General features: G+C 41.5%; 1 protein-coding gene across 4 annotated transcripts in view; it reads left to right on the top strand.

Annotated features, from left to right (window-relative positions):
• The first annotated feature begins 7,919 nt into the window (after window positions 1-7,919).
• tnrc6c2 (trinucleotide repeat containing adaptor 6C2) overlaps window positions 7,920-17,628 on the top strand; it is a 59,659-nt gene continuing 49,950 nt past the window's right edge. For 2 of the 4 annotated variants that reach the window (XM_084715607.1, XM_084715606.1), the window contains exon 1: window positions 7,922-8,769. The gene's annotated coding sequence lies outside the window, so the exon portion shown is untranslated. Of the gene's footprint in view, window positions 8,770-17,628 lie in introns of all 4 variants that reach the window. The other 2 variants (XM_084715604.1, XM_084715605.1) reach the window with 2 other exon arrangements.

Below are 17,628 nucleotides of genomic sequence, written 5' to 3'. Positions count from 1 at the left end.
TCAATCATGTCGTTGTTATTTTTGCTGTTGGTTTCTTAGCGTAGCTCCCTCAGAACAGCTAGCCAGCTAACTTTGAAACATCACAATGTTTCACTATGGACATCGTTATATGCCACTTTGATGGACATTGGCCAACCCCATTATGGAATAGCCTAAAAATATCACCAGCCTTTTTTGAGACCAAGATATTTAGCTATTTGGAACCAGGCTATTTCCGGGAACAAAAGCATTCATTCCAAAATTTACATCACTGTTGCTTGAAATGTTTGATTTTAGCAAGAAAAAAAAGGCAAAATTACAAGTTTGCTAGGACGTAACATCCCCAGTCTCTCTGTCTTTATCTGTTATTGAATGTACAATAGCAAGCAACACAGAGTGAACTGTAACCAGCATGTCTTTTGGTGGTGGAACAGTTAATAGGGGTCCCCTCTCAATACACTTTGATGGCTACTGCACAGTGTGCACTTCTAGTGGCATTAACCCACTACTGGTAAATATGTCAAGTAGATCTCAAGAGCTCACACTTGACACTGCACTTCCTTGTGTCTCCCTCTATTTTAGTTACATTCTTCCAGTGATTTTGGCCACTTTTAGGCTGATACTTAGCACTAATGCATCCACCTGTCCTGTTTCAGTTTAGATCCATACAGCTACAAGACAACTTCCCTGACCCAAATATACAGCTTTAGCCTTCCATCCCCGCCACTAGGCAATGTCAGCCAGCCAGCCAGCCAGCCAGCCAGCCAGCCAGCCAGCCAGTGAAAAATAAAGTCAACAAGCAGGTATGTACATGTGGTAGCTCTGTGTGTCAGTCAGTACAAGCCAATCAATACACCCAGGGCCCTTACTGAATAAGGTGTGTGTTTCTGTGTGTGGCAGAGAGAGTGAGAGTGTGTTTGGGTAGGGGGTTGGGGTGGTTATAGGAGGCTGGGTTAATCTGTGACTGCTCGTCTGAGCTGATGATAGTATTGATCTGGTGAAGATCATATGAAGGTCAGGATATGTTGTCTCTGTTTGGACCGCCTTGATCTTAATACACTGTCTGTCCTCTCTCTGCAGGTATATAACAGCTGATACTACTTAATATCTAATAGAAACATCAAATGTAACAACAGAGAGCCTATAAAGAGCAAACTGGCAGATAGAAAAATACATATCTGGCTTTGTGAGATTAAAGATGAGGTGAACAATACACAGCATTATTATAATCAGTTTCTATAGTAAACAGAAAAGTGGACCCTGTAATGTTAGCATTTTTTGACTGACACTTCCACAACCTTCCCTCTCTGTGGGTCATTATCATCATTTCAAAATGATGAAACAGAAACTAGGCTTGTTAGCACTTAATTATTCATTTGAATCCATAAAGGCAATCAATTAAGCTTAAGTGTGCAATAAATCTGATTAACCAGTCAGTTCCCAAAACACCATAAAATCCACGCAGGTCTTATACCCTGGTAATGAGTTTGCAAGTAGGGAGGGGGGAAGGGGCTAATAAGTGAGGGTGCTCACCCACAAACACACACACACACGTGTACACACACACAGGCACACAAACCCCAGTATACAAGCCCCTGTTGTGGTTGATGCGTTTTTTGGGAGGGGAGGGGTGATAATTTAACGTATTAGCTATTGGGGATGAAAGATAAGCAGGGCTTAATGTATGCTAATATTAAGGTCTGCAGCTTGTAACAAAATAAAGCAAGGTCATCAGGAAAAGGCGCACATGTAATTAATAGATGAATTCATTACAAAAACAATGACTCAGTTCAGAAACACCCATTAACAAGATAAGGCATTTGAAATGAAAATAGAAACATTAATGTGTTGACAATGAGAGCCACTACATTCAACCTTGAGCTGCTGTTAATGCAGTGTGTGAGCATTTGATTGGGCGAATCTGCCGGCCTCTTTTTCCACCGCCACTGTATCATTCCTCATTATTCTCTGACACACTCGCTCACTGCCTCCCTGCCTTCCTCCCTCTATTCCAGCCTCCTTCTCCTATTCCCTCCCTCCCTCTCTCACTGGCCTTTACCTGCTCGCCGGCCTCAGGGGAAATTACCACAGCTCAGAAACGCTGTCCTACTGCACTGCAACGCTCCGCTCCACTCTGCCCTGCCTCCCTCCACCCATACAGAACACACATATGGACAAATACACACACACACACACACATATATACTGTGGACATGCACTCACACACAAAAGCACTCCCACATACACACAGAAGCTGCATTTCCCCACCCCTCACATTGGCCCTTTACCAGCCATTGCATAGACTGTCTCTTTTTGCTATTGTGCTTCCCCCATAATATATTATGTACTATACAGAGGCACAGCAGTATATGAAAGAGATTTTGTGGCCAAGGTCTGCACTGTAGTTGTATGCAAGAAATAGTGTATTAGTGTATCTGTGTGTTTTTATGAACGGCATATGTATAAGTTACTGCATCTATGTTTGTATGAACACATATTTGCATGTGTGTTTTAGGGCAGGGGAGTGTTTTAAGAAAAACACATGTAATTCATGATGTATGGAGACTCGCCATAATCCTAAAATGTAACAGCTATATCTCTGATTGGTGGAGCTCGCTGTTACCATGGGAATATTTACCACTCCCACAAACGTTTAGTTACACTAGCAGGCTGTCTACCTAGGAGGTGGCAAAGGACACACATTCTTTACTCAAGTAGACTTTGTTAAAAGTAGAAGTACTGACTCAACTTCTTTACAGTACAGGCTCTGAAATGTAATGGATACACCAAAGAATCATCTTTTTTGCATTATTGCACATTTAGTTTGAAATTGGTTGTGATGTTGGGAAGGCGGCGTGCAATGACACAAAATGTTTTGAAAGTGTAAGGAGTAGAAAGTGTGGATATTTGCATTAAGATGTAGGGAGAAAAACTAAAAAGTCAGAAATTTAAAAAAGTTCAAAAGAAAAAAAAAAAAGTAAAAGCACAAAAGTAAAGCACAGATACCTGAAAACTATACTAACAAAGTAACTAAGTATTAGTTACTTACCACCACTGTAGGCAGCTAATATTAGTCGAACTAATAATGTCTTCATGCTGCAGTGGATATAATTTATACACACACAACATAAACTTCAACAGATTACAACACTGTTATTAACAATATAAAGACTACAATAGTGGCAAAAGTTGTATCACTGGTTTATGGGATGTGTAGTTGCTTCACTCTTAAAAAAATATGTTCCATATCTCTTCCATTTTCCAATCTTTCTTTTGCTCTGACTCAAATGTTTTATGGTTATGATTTATCTTCTAGTTGGTTGGCTTGGTTCAAGGCTTGAAAACCATTTATATAAAGATTTTCTGAAATGTGAATGCAGTGAATGAATGGAACATTCGCTTCCAGAACTGGAGCCATTGAAAAAGTGGGCGGTCACTGTTGAGCTCTATATATTTCCTTACGTATGGCTTTTATGTGTCGGGCCTCTTCTGTTCAGGGCAATTCACTCTTTAGTCTTAATGAAAGTTAATGAAAAGGATCCCTCCTCCTCCTCTTACTGACTTCCGTGCCTTCAGCTACTTGTAGTCTGTCTTATCTCTCATTGCAATGCTGCAGACCTTGGAGATGAGCAATGAGCAACTCAGCAGGCTTTTACCACTCTTCACTGTTACTTAATGGATAGGCACTTCAATCACATTGCTAATCAGAGTGAGAGAAACTCACAATGGATGTTTCAGCTCAATCGCACAGCCACTACTTGCAAATTTAGCCTTCAAGTAGCAGGACTGGGAGACTTGCTGCGCAACATTCTTCTTTTATGTGCAGTTAGGAGATGGTTTCATCTGGCGCCTTCTTCCTCTGTCAGAATTATCATCATGACGGTCCTTTTGCATATGTCAAGTCATGCCTTTGGAAATGTCACTTTGAGCGAAGCAGCAGAAGCTCGCTGTCTGCATTTTGATTACTCACATGCATAAAGTCCAGACTGTGGAGGAGGATTGGGTATTCATAATCAATACTAAAATACTGACACCCCCAACCCATTAGTCATTCTGCATCACACAGCAAACTATAAATGTCTTCTTCTAGAATGCAGTGTCTGGGGAATAAAGATTTAAAACCAAGATCTGCTTTTGTACTTGGTGCTGTCATGAAATGTTTGGCTACCCCTAAGATCATGTTTGTTTGGTTAATTCCACAAGATTAAATGTTAAGATGATGCATTTGGAGAGGGGCTTTGTATTTTAGAGTAAGGCAAAAAAAAAGAGAGATTTTGAGCACTAAAATTTCATTTGATCCTATAAATTCAGCCGGTCAGTCATAAACTATGGAATATATTTTGACTTGTAACGCAGAAATATAGCCTGCCGGGATTCTTTTTATGTAATTTGTCTGGTGATGTGTCTGCCTTTTATGAATGTGTGTGATTATTAATGTTTCTGGATGGAGATACTTTCTCTCATGGGAAACATGTTTAAATGATAAAATGTAGCCACAGAGCACATGCATTAAATATGCATGTAGCCATGTAACACACACAAGTGTGTGTGTGTGTATTTGTGATGTGATTGTAAAGTGTGTGTGTGTGTGTGTGTGTGTGTGTGTGTGTGTGTGTGTGTGTGTGTGTAAGGGATCTATAAGAATCTGCGCTTAGGTGTATGCACATGCATTCTTCTGTGAATTTGTGCATGTGTGCGTGTGAGTCTGGCAGACTCTGGCGGCAGGCTTGAAATTAAAACCTTATGCGGAACGCGGCTCATGATTGGACTGGAATTAAAACAAAAGGCAGAAGAGCACACTGGAGAGAGAAAAGGAGAAAGAGGCAAATAGCAAGAGCAGGAGGAGGAGGAGGAGAAGTGTATTGTCTGAGAGGGGTAGGAAGGAGTGAGGGATTGCCTTTGCTGCAGTCCCACAGCTAGTGTCTGGGCTGTTTCTTATCAGGATGTCAGGCGGACCTTTCCCATTGGCTCGCTTCTGTCAGCAGTCTGCTTAAATGTGAAAGCAATTGGGGAAATTGGAGGGAGTCAAAGAAACATCTCAGAGACACCTAAAAGAATAGCTGTGAGGAGCTGGAGAGTGGATGTGCATGAGAAAGGATGTACGCACACTCACACACATATGCTCTCCTTGTCCTTGTTTTATCTCACCAACATTAACACACACACCTAAGTAGTTCTCACCTTTGATAGCTAAGGTCATGTCAAACCACTGTCGTTATTTCAAGTCTCTGTCATCCTTTGTGGCTCACAGATTTCCATCTCTATCTTTGATGACTTGTGAGTCCACATGAATGAGATTCAAGCTACAAGTACTGTAGGCACTTTAGTTGGCATGATGTAATAAATTACTGAATTAATGCTTCAAGTAGGCACATTCAGTTAACTCTGAGACAAAATGTTTACACACAACACGATTTATTTAGGTGGCATGAATGAACAGCAAATCCCTGCATGCAGTTTAATAGTCTGTGATCCACAATGAACTACATATCCCTTAAGGCGTTTCTGAAGGCATTCCTCTCTACTCTCACCTCTCTTAACCCTGAGTACGGAACATCTGCTTTCTCCATTCAGTTGGAGCTTGCCATTTTAATAGCTCTGGGCATCTTGCCTTGAAAAGGAGAAAAAAAAAATTTGGCCGGGGGCCCCTGGCCTTCTCATTAGCAGTCTCTCCCAGTGATGTATAGGAGCCCAGAGCTTTGCTGAGAGAGTTCTCACTGGTCAGCCTTCCCCTTTGTGGACTGCAGCCTTGACCTGTTCCCACCTCATAGTGTGTCTGTGTGTGCATGGAACGGGCATTTCCATGAGAAAAGGAGTGCAGAGAATGGACAGGGGCCACATTTTCTTTCTCTGAGACGGCTGCAGACGTGGCTCTGGGGGCACAAGGCCGACCTCATCCATCATGTTGAGAATAGCCTGGAATTATCGCCCCATGTCTCTGAACATCAAGTGATCAAGAGATTCTTGACAAAGGTCATCTTGGGTAGAGAAACTTGAGGTGGGCCCCTTAAGAGTCATTTGAGCCTGCTAAATAAAGTACATGATGCAAGTTCCAAACTGCTTGTAGACTTTTATTTCTGTGGTCTTTTGCACTATTTTGGTCAGGAGTCCCATGAAGTATGGTGTCTTATTTCTACACTATAAAGTATTATATAACTGTATCACTAAGAGCCAGTGGTCCATTGCTACTCTCTCTGCTACTTTTACTTCTACTTCACAAGATTTCACTGGCAAATATTGTTCAGTTCACTTCACTACATCCAGCTGTAGATACTATACTTACTTTAAAGGTCAAGGTTACAAAGTATATCAACAGCTTATAAAATAGACGAGTGGTATACAACCAATCTACTGCAAGATGTCACTAAACCACACACACTGATCCTTTAAAGTTGTATTTATTTATTTATTTTTGACCAACTGGAAGCAGCATATCAAGCTGTAATCACCACATTGCCTGATGTGTCTGAAAATGATGCTAATGAGAGTGGTGAGTTAACTAAAACAATATAGTTGCAAGCCATAAACAATGAGTTAAAAGGTGCTAAATGGTTCTGCAGGGTTGAGGGAAAAGGCAGAGTCTGGTGATAATTATCTGTGCTTTTGTCACAAGCATTACCTTAAATATGTTATGTAGCTTTGTAGATTTGTGGGGATCAATTAACAGAATATGGCAGAAAGGAATATCATATTCATAAGTATTTTCATTTAATTTTTATTAGTGTATAGTCACCTGATAATAACAATTGTTGTGTTTTCGTTACTTTTGAAGGAGCCCTTTAAATTGGCAGAGGGTGCGGGTCCTCTACCGTGGGGTCTGGGGTTGTTACAGTCTTCTTGCACTTCTTACATACTGCCATGGTTTGTTGTAGTGCTGATCTTTTGTAACCAAACCACTTCCACACTACAAAAGTCGCTTCTCTTTTAGGGACTAACTGCTTCAACACAGATGAAGTAGCAATGATGCTTTCACTTTCAGTCATATGGGTATTTGATGTAAGTAACAGTGTGACATCATTTATGATATTTCTATTATCACAATAAGATTTTTTTCATCATGAAAATTATAATGAGAAAATATCATGAATGAAACAATATGGCGCGCCCCTATTTTCATTACTATATAATCACCTGAAAATAAGAATTGTTCGGTTTTCATTACCTTAGAATGAGCTGTTTTATAGCTACAGAGGGTGAAGGTCCTCTTCCACATTAACATGACCTAGTAATTAAGTTGCCTATTTATTTACATCAAAGTTTTAGTTAAAGGTACAGAAATTTATTTATTTATTTTTGACCAATTGGGCGATGTGACAAGCTGTAATCACAACATCACCCTGATGTGCTTGAAAATGATGCTGATGAGAGTGGTAAGAGTGAACCAAAACAATAACGTTGGGGGCAATAAAAACCAAAACAATGACTTAAAGGTGCTGAATGGCTCTGTAAAGGGAAGAGTGCATTTATCACTATGAGAAAACATTACACATCGTAACTTGATCCATTGTTGATATAGTATACTGATTAGAGCAGCTTAACTTAAAGGCTCTAAATACATGTCTTCTCTGGAGGCAAAAGTACATAATATGTAATATATGTATTTCATAGTAAACGTCTGTGCTATTTTCAAGCATCCTGCTTCCACGGTATCACCATGTGGTTCATGTTTTGCTGTCTTATCATCCTCCTAAAATCTATAACAGCGTTACATTTGTTTCTTTTTTGAGCGCATGGTATTAGCTGTATGCTTCAGCAATTACCTTGGAAATATGAGCCTGAGCCTGTCCATCCTCTGTGGCCGCTGGGAGGTTTGTTGGAGAATTGGGGGGGGGGGGGGGGGGGGGGTAGGCGGGGGCGGGCCAGAGGGGCGGCGGGCGGAGTTAGCGTCTGGTGTTTTGGTTGGTCCGGAGTGACGTATCTGGAGCCACTTCCTGGTCTGTCTGCTCTCTGGGAGGAGGAGAGAGAGGAGACTGCAGTGTTGTTAGTTTGAACAAAATGGCTGCGAGATCACTGTCAACGAGAGCTCACTGAACGCCTACCATGACTGTCCGCTCCGCTGTCTGGATCCACACAGAATGTATTTCCCCGGAGTCGTTTCTCACTTTGCATTCGCGGTAGCCAGCCCGTCGCTAGTCGTCCAGCTGGCGACCTAAACAACAAAACATTTCTTTTTGCACTTTAAAACAAGTTGGCTGGCTGGCTGGCTGACTGGCTGACTGGCCGTCGGCTTGCTCCAATTCGCGAGAACTCATCGGCGATTTTTTAACGAAAACTGCCTGATTTCTCTGGTTCGCAACGGTCGTAACGGTCGACGACGTCAACGCCAACCAGCGCTAACGTTAACTTACGTAATTTAGCTGCTTTTAAAACTCAATTTAATCGTGTCCGTTTTTTTTGTTTTTGTTGTTAGTGGTGCTTCATTCCATTCCCCGCCCCCCATTATATCGTGACGTTTCAAACAAACTGATTTTCGGCATAATTTTTAATTTTTTTCCCTTTTTTTTTTTTTTTTTTTTTTTTTTGCTGAAAGCATACATTACCGTACTTGCTGTGTGTATATCTGGCTGAGTAGCCGTTGTTTACCTCGGTATCTTCTTGACACCAAGCTGCTTCAGCAGCAGTAGTCGGCTTATCTGCCAAGTCTGACTTTAATTGCGACAGAATTTCTGCTCCATATCTTCTTTACGGGTATAACTTTAGAAAAGACATCGGAGAATGCTTTTCTGCGTATGTTTTTCTGCCATGCACCGACTCTTCACTGAAAGCTGCCAAAGCTGTGGTTAACGCAAGGTAAGTTTCCAATCAAGTAGCCTTTCTCTCATGTGATGAATTGAATGTTATTGCTGATCAGTGTTTGGAAATCAAGAGAAAAGTGGGCAGAAACTAGCTGTAACTTAAAGTAAATAAGCAAAATCAACATTATTTGTCATAGCATCAACTCATGTCTGCATGATATCTGTCAATTCAGCCCAGTTACAACTATAACATTGATACTACAACAAACAACGTCAACTGCTATATATGGCTAATTGAAGTACCCATTGACTTTTAGCTCTACCATAATTTAGCTTTTTTCCCCCCCCACAATATTCATGCCATCAGATTTTTTTTTTTTAAGTCAGACACATTTGTCTGTTTAGTGACCACCCAAATACCCAAAGGGTCTTTAAAGGGGAGTCCCCGACAAAATTAGGAATAGTAGTCTTTTATGTGATGCTGGCTCAATAAGAAAACCTTGACTGACTGATTCGAGGTCTTCTCCTATGTGCTGCTTTTAGATATTCGTAATGAGTGTGGTGATTTGTGTTTATTTCATAGGGCCTGACATGAAAATGTTGGGAACTTTTGTGTTATATCATCAGTCTTTCATGATTGGCTGAGTGGACTGGAACACACTCTGTACATGTGAGCGTGTAATGTGATGGTTTCTTGAACTGACTGACTGAGTAAGAGAACTGCCTTGCCTTTTCCAATGTGTAGGTAATGTGCCAATACGCTCACACAGTACTATCTATAAGTTGGTCATTGACAGAATAGAACCATCCTATGACAGCATGACTGAGAAGTTTTGTTTTGTGTCCATCTGCAGTGATTTCCCAATGACAGAGACACATTCTTACATTTTATCATGATTGTTCTGTTGTCGCTCCTCCTTAGTGTTTGGTTCGTTCTGTGGCTGTATCACACCGTGTATCTTGCACACTATTATTGTACATTCCTCTACACTAATTCCAAGTACATTATTAAACATAGCTGTCCTGTCTCTCTTCTTCCCTCCTTTCCTCCACCCCCGGCTTGCCGAGGAAGCCGGGGATTCTGATTGAACTGTCGCCTTCCATTGCATCCCCCCTTCCTGCATCCTGTCCCCAGGCACTGGAGTATAGCTTTTAATATCTCCTCCACGTGTCTTAATTGAAGTACATAATTTCCCGTTCAATTTCAAACCCCCTTTTCCTTCCCCCCCTCTGACATCTCTGTCACCACTGTCTTATCTCTATCGTCACACACCAGTGAGGTGATGAAATGAAAAATGCGCGTGAGCAGCAGTGGCACAAATGCATGTGTACATTTGCAGTCAGATGGGGAGACTGTTCGGGCATGTATTTGTGTGTACGTCATATACACATTTCTTGTGTATGCCTTTGTGCCTATTTGTGCATATCTCTGTGCCACGTCTTGGAATGTAAGCGTGTTGTTGTCACAGATGTGTGTTTGTTTCTGAAGCAGCCAGTGAATACACATGTGGGAATGCCTGTCGTTTTTGCCATGGGAGTGTGTGACCATTTATGTTGAGCTCAATGTCCTGGCAGTTGGTTAATGCCCTGCAGTTGTTAATCAGGTCGCGAGCTGCCTCCTGCATGCCCTAGACACCCAGCTGACTCACAGACACACACACACACACAGCCTTGTTCTTACCCAGGGTCAAGGGTCCTCCCATATGTACGCCCATCTTCCCAAAAGGCTGAAGAGCACGCAGTAAGGGGGTGGCTGTGAAAAGATGTTGTAGGGGCCCTCTGGTGTGTATGTAAAACTAGTGAATAGGAAGAAAAGAAAGACCTAAATCCTGGTGAGAGGAGGAAGGGAGTCTGCTAGTTTTCTTAAATACCTTACAGTTAGGCTTACCCTTCCCAGACACAGCTGCCTTAGCACCATAGTTACCACTACAACCACAGCAGGTGGCTCATCTGGAGGGCACTAGGGAAAACTGGGGGTATGTATGGGCGACCAGTACTGGGTTATCCCTGAGACAAGACATGCTATGTTGCAATGAAGATGTCAGAGGGTTTACATTGATCCTTAAAAAGTCTAAAATCAAATTATCTGAGTTTTAGACTTTAAGATGTCTTAAATAAGATTTTGAAATGTCTTAACAATTGATTGGATTATGAAGTTAACATTACATTAAATTCAGTGTGGCTTTTCAGTGTGTTTTGGGAAAATTTTTATTTCATCACATTGTAATAATTACAAAACGAAACAATATGGAACCAATAACCACTAATACAAACTATGCAGCCCAGTCAGAATTTATCTTCATGTGTAAAGGACAAGGTCTTACATTACATGACTTGGAGTGACAGATTCCATTATGAGTGAGTTAGCCCATTATTAATTAATTAATAAAAGATTGATTAACACTTTTTTGACTAAATGTATGTGATGTTAAATTTTAAACTTGTAGAAACCTGCAAAAACCCTGATGTCAGCTGTGCTTCTCTTTTTTTAAACTTCTTATAAATGTTTAGTCTAAGGACTAGTATAAAAGACTTGACTTTGTTATTTTTGGTTCTTTATGAATGCACAAAATATCCACTGGGAGCACTGATGATTCTGTGGAGAACATGGATAGTCTTTGCCAACATCCGCAAATCTAGACACAAAAATTGCAGAACTCTAAATTATCCAATCTTGAGGTGTGTGATTAGTGCTTTCCCGGTGCAAAAAGCCCCAAAGTAAGAAATCCAGTCTCTCACTGGGGGCCCAGACTCAAGGAATTATATTACTACTTTTGCCGTTTTGGCAGCACACTAGCAGGAAACCCATAACCCATGTTGGCTCTGGATCCAACCAGGCTGTAGGCTGTTGGCATCTTGACATTGTTTTGATTAGAGTGTATTGTAACAAAGCCATGAGGACAAACCCTGGCAGTAACTCCATCTGCAGCCCCTTATCACTGAAGGGGCAGGGTCATTTGTCTAAAAGGAAACCCAAAGCCTGCTTCCCCTCGTCTGACCCTGTCCAGACAAAACATGAACAGTTCAGTCCTCAGGTTGCTATCATTAGCCTGTTTTCCAAATGCAGCTGGAATGGCCCTACTGGTCGTATCACTGTGTCCTCCCATACACCGTTTCATTCTTCTGTTCTTGAATTTTTATTTCTGTGCAGTATTTAATCAATTTGCCCTGGAAATGTCCAATAAATCAAGGCATTTCATGTTTCCCTTGATAAATCCCACTTAGTTGAGTTTTGGAAAAGTGACCTGTGTTTTCTATCCCTTTCCCCCGTCATTGACCTTAGCCCAGGCCTGACCATGGTAGTTACTGAGCCTGTGATTATGAAGCTTTTCAAACAACTGGCACAGTGCTGATAGATAACATGCTTAACACTGCTGCAGGGTGCTGCACCAATGGGGAGGCGTTGACAGTAGAATCAGTTGGATTCAATTGAAGGCTGCTAAAAGCCATTACCATCTTCCTCCACTCTATGGATGGCTATTTTGATGTCAAGGGGGCAGAAAAAGAGTTGCCAGACCTTTGTGTTTGGTGTAGCCATTGAGGATGGTTTGTGCATGAGAACAAGCCAGGGGATTGTATTTTGACTGTGGTGTTGACAGTGGGAGTGATAGGTTGTCAGGTAGCCTGAAATAGTTGTAGTGTCCTTAGTTGGATAGACATCACCCTGAAAACAAATAGTATTAATCTGTCATTACCACTCTCAGGTGCCCAGACTGACTTTGAGGTTTACAGGTTGCCTGTGAGGGGTGTTTTAGGTTTCTTTTTCTGTATATCTATGATTATGGTGTAGCCTAATTGATTGACTGAGCCTCTGAGTCTTTTTTTTTTGACATTGAAAGTAATGTCTCAGAAAAAAACTGCTCTGCCATTGATGTTACTAGATCTACATGGTTCATGCAAGCCAGGTCTCACCTAGGGTTCACCACAGGTATGATACTGATCTGTTTTGTTATGAGACAGTAATCACATGCTATGATAGTCATAATCTCATCCTCTTGTGCTCCTAGACATAAACTTGACATTTCCTGATTACAGATGTGTAAGTGTGTAAGCCACATTCACTTTTTATACAACAAAATAAAAAGTAGTTTAGAGGAAGATGGCTTAAAGCTGAGGTTTTCTCAGCCAAGGTTTCTTACAAGATATAAAATATATGTATGTCCCTTGGATTAGAGGCATGCCTATAGATTGCTAGATTAGAATGTAATGTCTACTTTAGATTCAAAAATTAAACTATTATTTGTTGAACTATGAAGCCTTGGCAAAAATATGAAAAAAAAATCTTTTTTTATGTCAAGATAATTTAAATGAATGCATGTGAAATCTTTTCACAGACCCCCTGGCACAGTGCTGCTGACCTCAAGGGGTCACCAGACCCCTATTTGAGAACCACTGGAATATAGCATAGTTTCAGTCCTGTGTGAAGACAGCCACTAAGTATTTGTCCTTTACATACAAAGACAAGCACTGGTTGAACTCCTCTTCATTTTTATAATACAGAAGGCTTTTGCATGAAAGAGGTATGGAAGAGTGGTAACCAAAGAGTCCTATGGGTGTTCAGTGGCAGGGTTTAGGGCCCTGTGTAGCCCCCTCCTTCTTGTCCAACTTATGTGCCAATAGAGGGGGCAGGGGCTTAGGGGGCCCACCAGGGGTAAGCCAGGCCAGGATGGATGGAAGCAGGGGGATGGGGGAGGCGAAGCTCAGACCGGCGAGCTGCTGCCTGTGAGTCTTGGCAGGGGTCCAGGGGAATGTTCAATGTTCCGAGGTCTGGTGGGGGCCTCCTTCCCTCGCTCTGCTCCATGTCGGCTAATTGGAGAGACGTGGAGAGAGGGAGAGGAGCATCACATGGACGCTGACAGAGAATATGCAGGAGATCCAACATACGCTGTTCCCTTTTTCCTGGTCCAAACCAACATTAGACAGCCTTTCTCATTATGTAAAAGGCCTTGCGCGCTCCCATAGCCCTCAGTTAAGGCTATGTAAATAGCACTAGCATGTGCTGCCTTGCCCCTGTGCTGGGGCCTTCGCTTAGGCTAGTCAGCTCAGGTCATTTGTTTGCTTTGTGGACTGTTTTATCGCCTGAATATCAGCTTGAGCACTGTCAATGAAGTTTAAGTGTTTACTTTTACTGTGTGTGTATTTTGTGTGTGTTGGAGCACATTTTTAACAACTTTATTTGATGAAGCAGAAGTGCTCGAAACGATCAACAAAACATTTCTTGTGATGTTTGAGTTGTGACCCAGTTGAATTACAAAATAGAATTTCTGGTGGGCAGATTAAGTTTTAACAACAGAGTTTGGCACAGCCTAATTCATATTAATTAAGGCTCTGAGTATGTGAGGATACTGAAGAATTGGGGCAAGTAAGCTGTTAGCCCAACACATCATATTGTGCCTTCTTAACTAATGTTTTGATACTGAAATGGCTGTAGTAATGTTATACTATTCTCAGCAAATTAAGAACAATGTTGAGCCGAAAACATAGCGTATTTTCAAGGTATAAACAAAGTTACTGAGATGTAGATCTCAGGATGACAGATGTTCATTCTCAGTAGTTCAACCAAACAAACTTGTCCACGCTACCTGTACTACCCATTCACCCTTTTTAGGATTCTATGTATCCACTGTCACCCCTACAGCTTTACAGAGGGGGCTGTCACTTACATGTCGCTTTTTCTCTGTCTTTTCTTGTCCTCCTCTCTGTCCCGCATACATCAGAGCGGGCTTTGTAGCACTTATTTTCTACCTGTCTTTCAGGCTCTATGTTATTGCTTACACTGTTGACAGCAAGGGAGTTGTTGACTGACATGGGGGACACTGTGTCAGAGAAACCCTGTGGGGAGTATAGCCCAGGCGTTTAGCACGCATCTTTGTGTTGAAGGTGTGTGTCATTTGATTTAGTTAGTTTCTTATGATTTTGACAGTTTGATGGTGGCTGTGTAGCATTTGAAACAGAAGTTAAAGACCATTCTGACCCTTATCTCTAACTCCTCCCAAACTCCCATTTAAGGGATGTCAGAAGCAAGCAGTTTCACTTTGTGTACCCTTTTCCTGATCTCTCTTCACCCCGCTACATTTCTTTAGTAACATCCTGACAGTAACAGAAAGTCATCAGTGCATTTTGTTAATGTTAGAATATTCAGGAGACATAACATATGCAATTTGATTTTATTTAATCTCAATATTATTTACATTATTAGGCTACTTTTTTTTACATCAAGTACAATATTACATTCAATATGAGGTGCAGTATTAGGCCTTCTTTTGTTTTTAGCTTACTTTTCAATATCAGTCAGTATTACTTTCAGTATTATTGCAAGCACTACTTTTCTGTTTTAGTTTAGTTCACCTTTTTTCTTAAGTTATCCTACTTTTGTCGTCATTCTATTAAGCACTGTTTTTGCATTTACTTTTTATATACAACATGTATTAAATTGTTTTATTCTTACGTTATTACTGTATTTTTTAGCAAAATCTGGCATAATCATTTCTTTCATTATTAAAGTTCTATTTTATATTAATCTCTTGATCTAAATAGCAGATTTGTATCTGCCTTGGTCTACCACAAGTGTGTATATGTTTATTATGGTTGGCACAATGCCCTAGTTAAAAGACGAGCAGTACCTAATGTTTATGTTACATAGATAGGACACAGGAAGCTTTTGTATGGTGATTCACACATAGTCCAAGTAAAAATAATGTTTAAGCAACGTTGCAGGTTGAAGTATCAAACAATGGACAAGGCACAGGCGTAAATATTACTCCATTAAATCAACTATTTTCTATGTCTTGGGGCACATTTGTGTGTTCTTGTCATGACTGCTCACAAAGAATACAAAATATGAATGAATCTGAACTTTTTCGGCTAATGTAGTGTGCATATTTTAACCCTCAGTTAAATTAACTGTTGTGAATATTGTTGCTATGGTGACCAGAGTCATGTCTGAATCATCCCAAAATACAGGTTGAATTGCCAGTTAACAGAAACAAATGCCTTATGTGGTTGTGATTTGAAGCTTAATCAATGTCAGTCTACATGTAGAGGTGCTCAGTTTGACTTTTGGTAAAAAGTGTGAAGTGCTCCTGCTTAAGGTTAATCATGAGAGGGCGGCCATTGTATAAATGCTAATAGGACTTTTTAACTATCCAACCCTTTAGAAAGGAATTCATCTCACAGCCTCTAAGCTGCCAGACAGGTGCACAGATTAAAACAAATCTCCAGAATATGCAGGCATATGCAGAAAATGCACAACTGCATATTCTCATAAACACAGTCATAAGCAAAGGCATACACCACCAACACACTCAGCTTGACAGCTTCTTCTTGAATTCAATAAGCTTTAGCTGTGGTGCTGGCAGGGAGCAGGCCTGCTTGGTCTTGTGCATTGTGCTGTTTTCGTATTTAATGAGCTGCCATCGTGTTAAAGTTTCATATCGACTTGGCAGAGGAAGCAGCCAAGACACTGAGAGCTAATTTTCTGGAGGCAAACCTCAAAGCTGTTATTTATAGCCCAGTTCCGACTCTCTCACTATCTGATTCTTTGACTTTCTTTCTTTCTTGTATACCGATTCCACCAACCAAGGATATTTCAGCCACAGTTCATTGAGCAAGTCCAGTCTAGTAGCAGTAAAATGTGCTGTATATTTTCACAAGCCACTCTCTCCACCTGCTGAAGGCAAAAGTGGTATGCACAGAATGCTTACAAACTAAGCGGCCAGTGGGAGTGTTGTTGTGACTGGAAACATGCACCAACAACAGTGTTATTATTGCTTATCAACTGTGGAATTTACAGGGTTGTTTTCCCCATGCCGTTCAGGTTGAGTAAACACAAATGCACACCCATTCACGTAACTTTGTGGAGAGTAGTGTTCCTTTGTAGCAGGCATTGAGGAACTATTCCCCAGGTATGGGCTGTCCATGATAATGCTCCATGTAATAAGGCTCAGGAGAGCCCTGTGGCTTCTCTAATGCCACAGGAATGGGTGGCTGGTGAATGGTAATGTTGGTGGAGAGTGAATATACCACATTCTGTGGCCAAGACCTGACCATATTACTTTTTTTTGCTGAGAGAGGAAAGTCTCTTCTTCCTCCTCCTCCATCCCCTCCTCCTCCTTTGTGATTGGTGTTGTGTCTGTGGTTGATCTGACAGCTGTGCAGAACACGTGAAGCTGAATGTTTTCGAGTTTCTCTTGGCTTCAGTGTCTCTCTTCCTTTTGTCTTTTTTCTTCTTCGCTTCCCCTTATTTTCTTTTTCTATCACACTTGCGTGGTTTTCCCCCCTCACCTCTCTTTTTTCTCCCTGCATCTCGAGATACTCGTGATCAAGGTGAATGGATATTTCAGTGCCTTTCTCCCCCTTCCTCGCCTCCCTGTCTCTCCCTGTCTGCCAGCCTCAGTAGTGCTCCTTTCAGTTTTTTTTCCCAACTCCTCCATTTCTCCGGTGAGGATTCTTTCTGTCTTTTCCCTCTTGCAGCTCTCTCCTTCTCTCCGTGCCCTGTCTGGTTCTCCGGCGGCTGTCGTTCTTAATTGGTGTTTCTCTGCGTCTGCTTTCATCCTCCGCTTGTTTTTCCCTTCCTCTCTTCGCCCCCATCCTCATCTCTCCTTCTCCTCCTCCCACCTCCCCTCTCCTCTGCATCCCTGGCGGAAAAAGACAGGCATCAGACAGACTGCCTCCTGCCTGTGCACATCAAGCCTCCTTGTGTGTTTCTGTGCGACTGGATTTGTGTGTGTTGTGAGTTTCTAGCCCCTTCCATTCCTGTACCGTGTGTTCCTGTTGTCATGCTTCCTTTTCTATAGCTTAGCCCTATAGTCTCAGGATATGGAACTGTTTCATGCAGCACAGGAACAGAGGATACTGCCTCACCATACGATTTCTTCACATTTTCCCACAAGCCCCAGTTTGCTGAGACATGGGA

This window comes from Lutjanus erythropterus, chromosome 3 (genome assembly GCF_056507025.1).
Source record: "Lutjanus erythropterus isolate fLutEry1 chromosome 3, fLutEry1.hap2, whole genome shotgun sequence".
NCBI lineage: Eukaryota > Metazoa > Chordata > Actinopteri > Lutjaniformes > Lutjanidae > Lutjanus > Lutjanus erythropterus.
The sequence above is the reverse complement of the archived record's forward strand: the minus strand, read 5'-3'. Positions and strand labels throughout refer to the sequence as shown.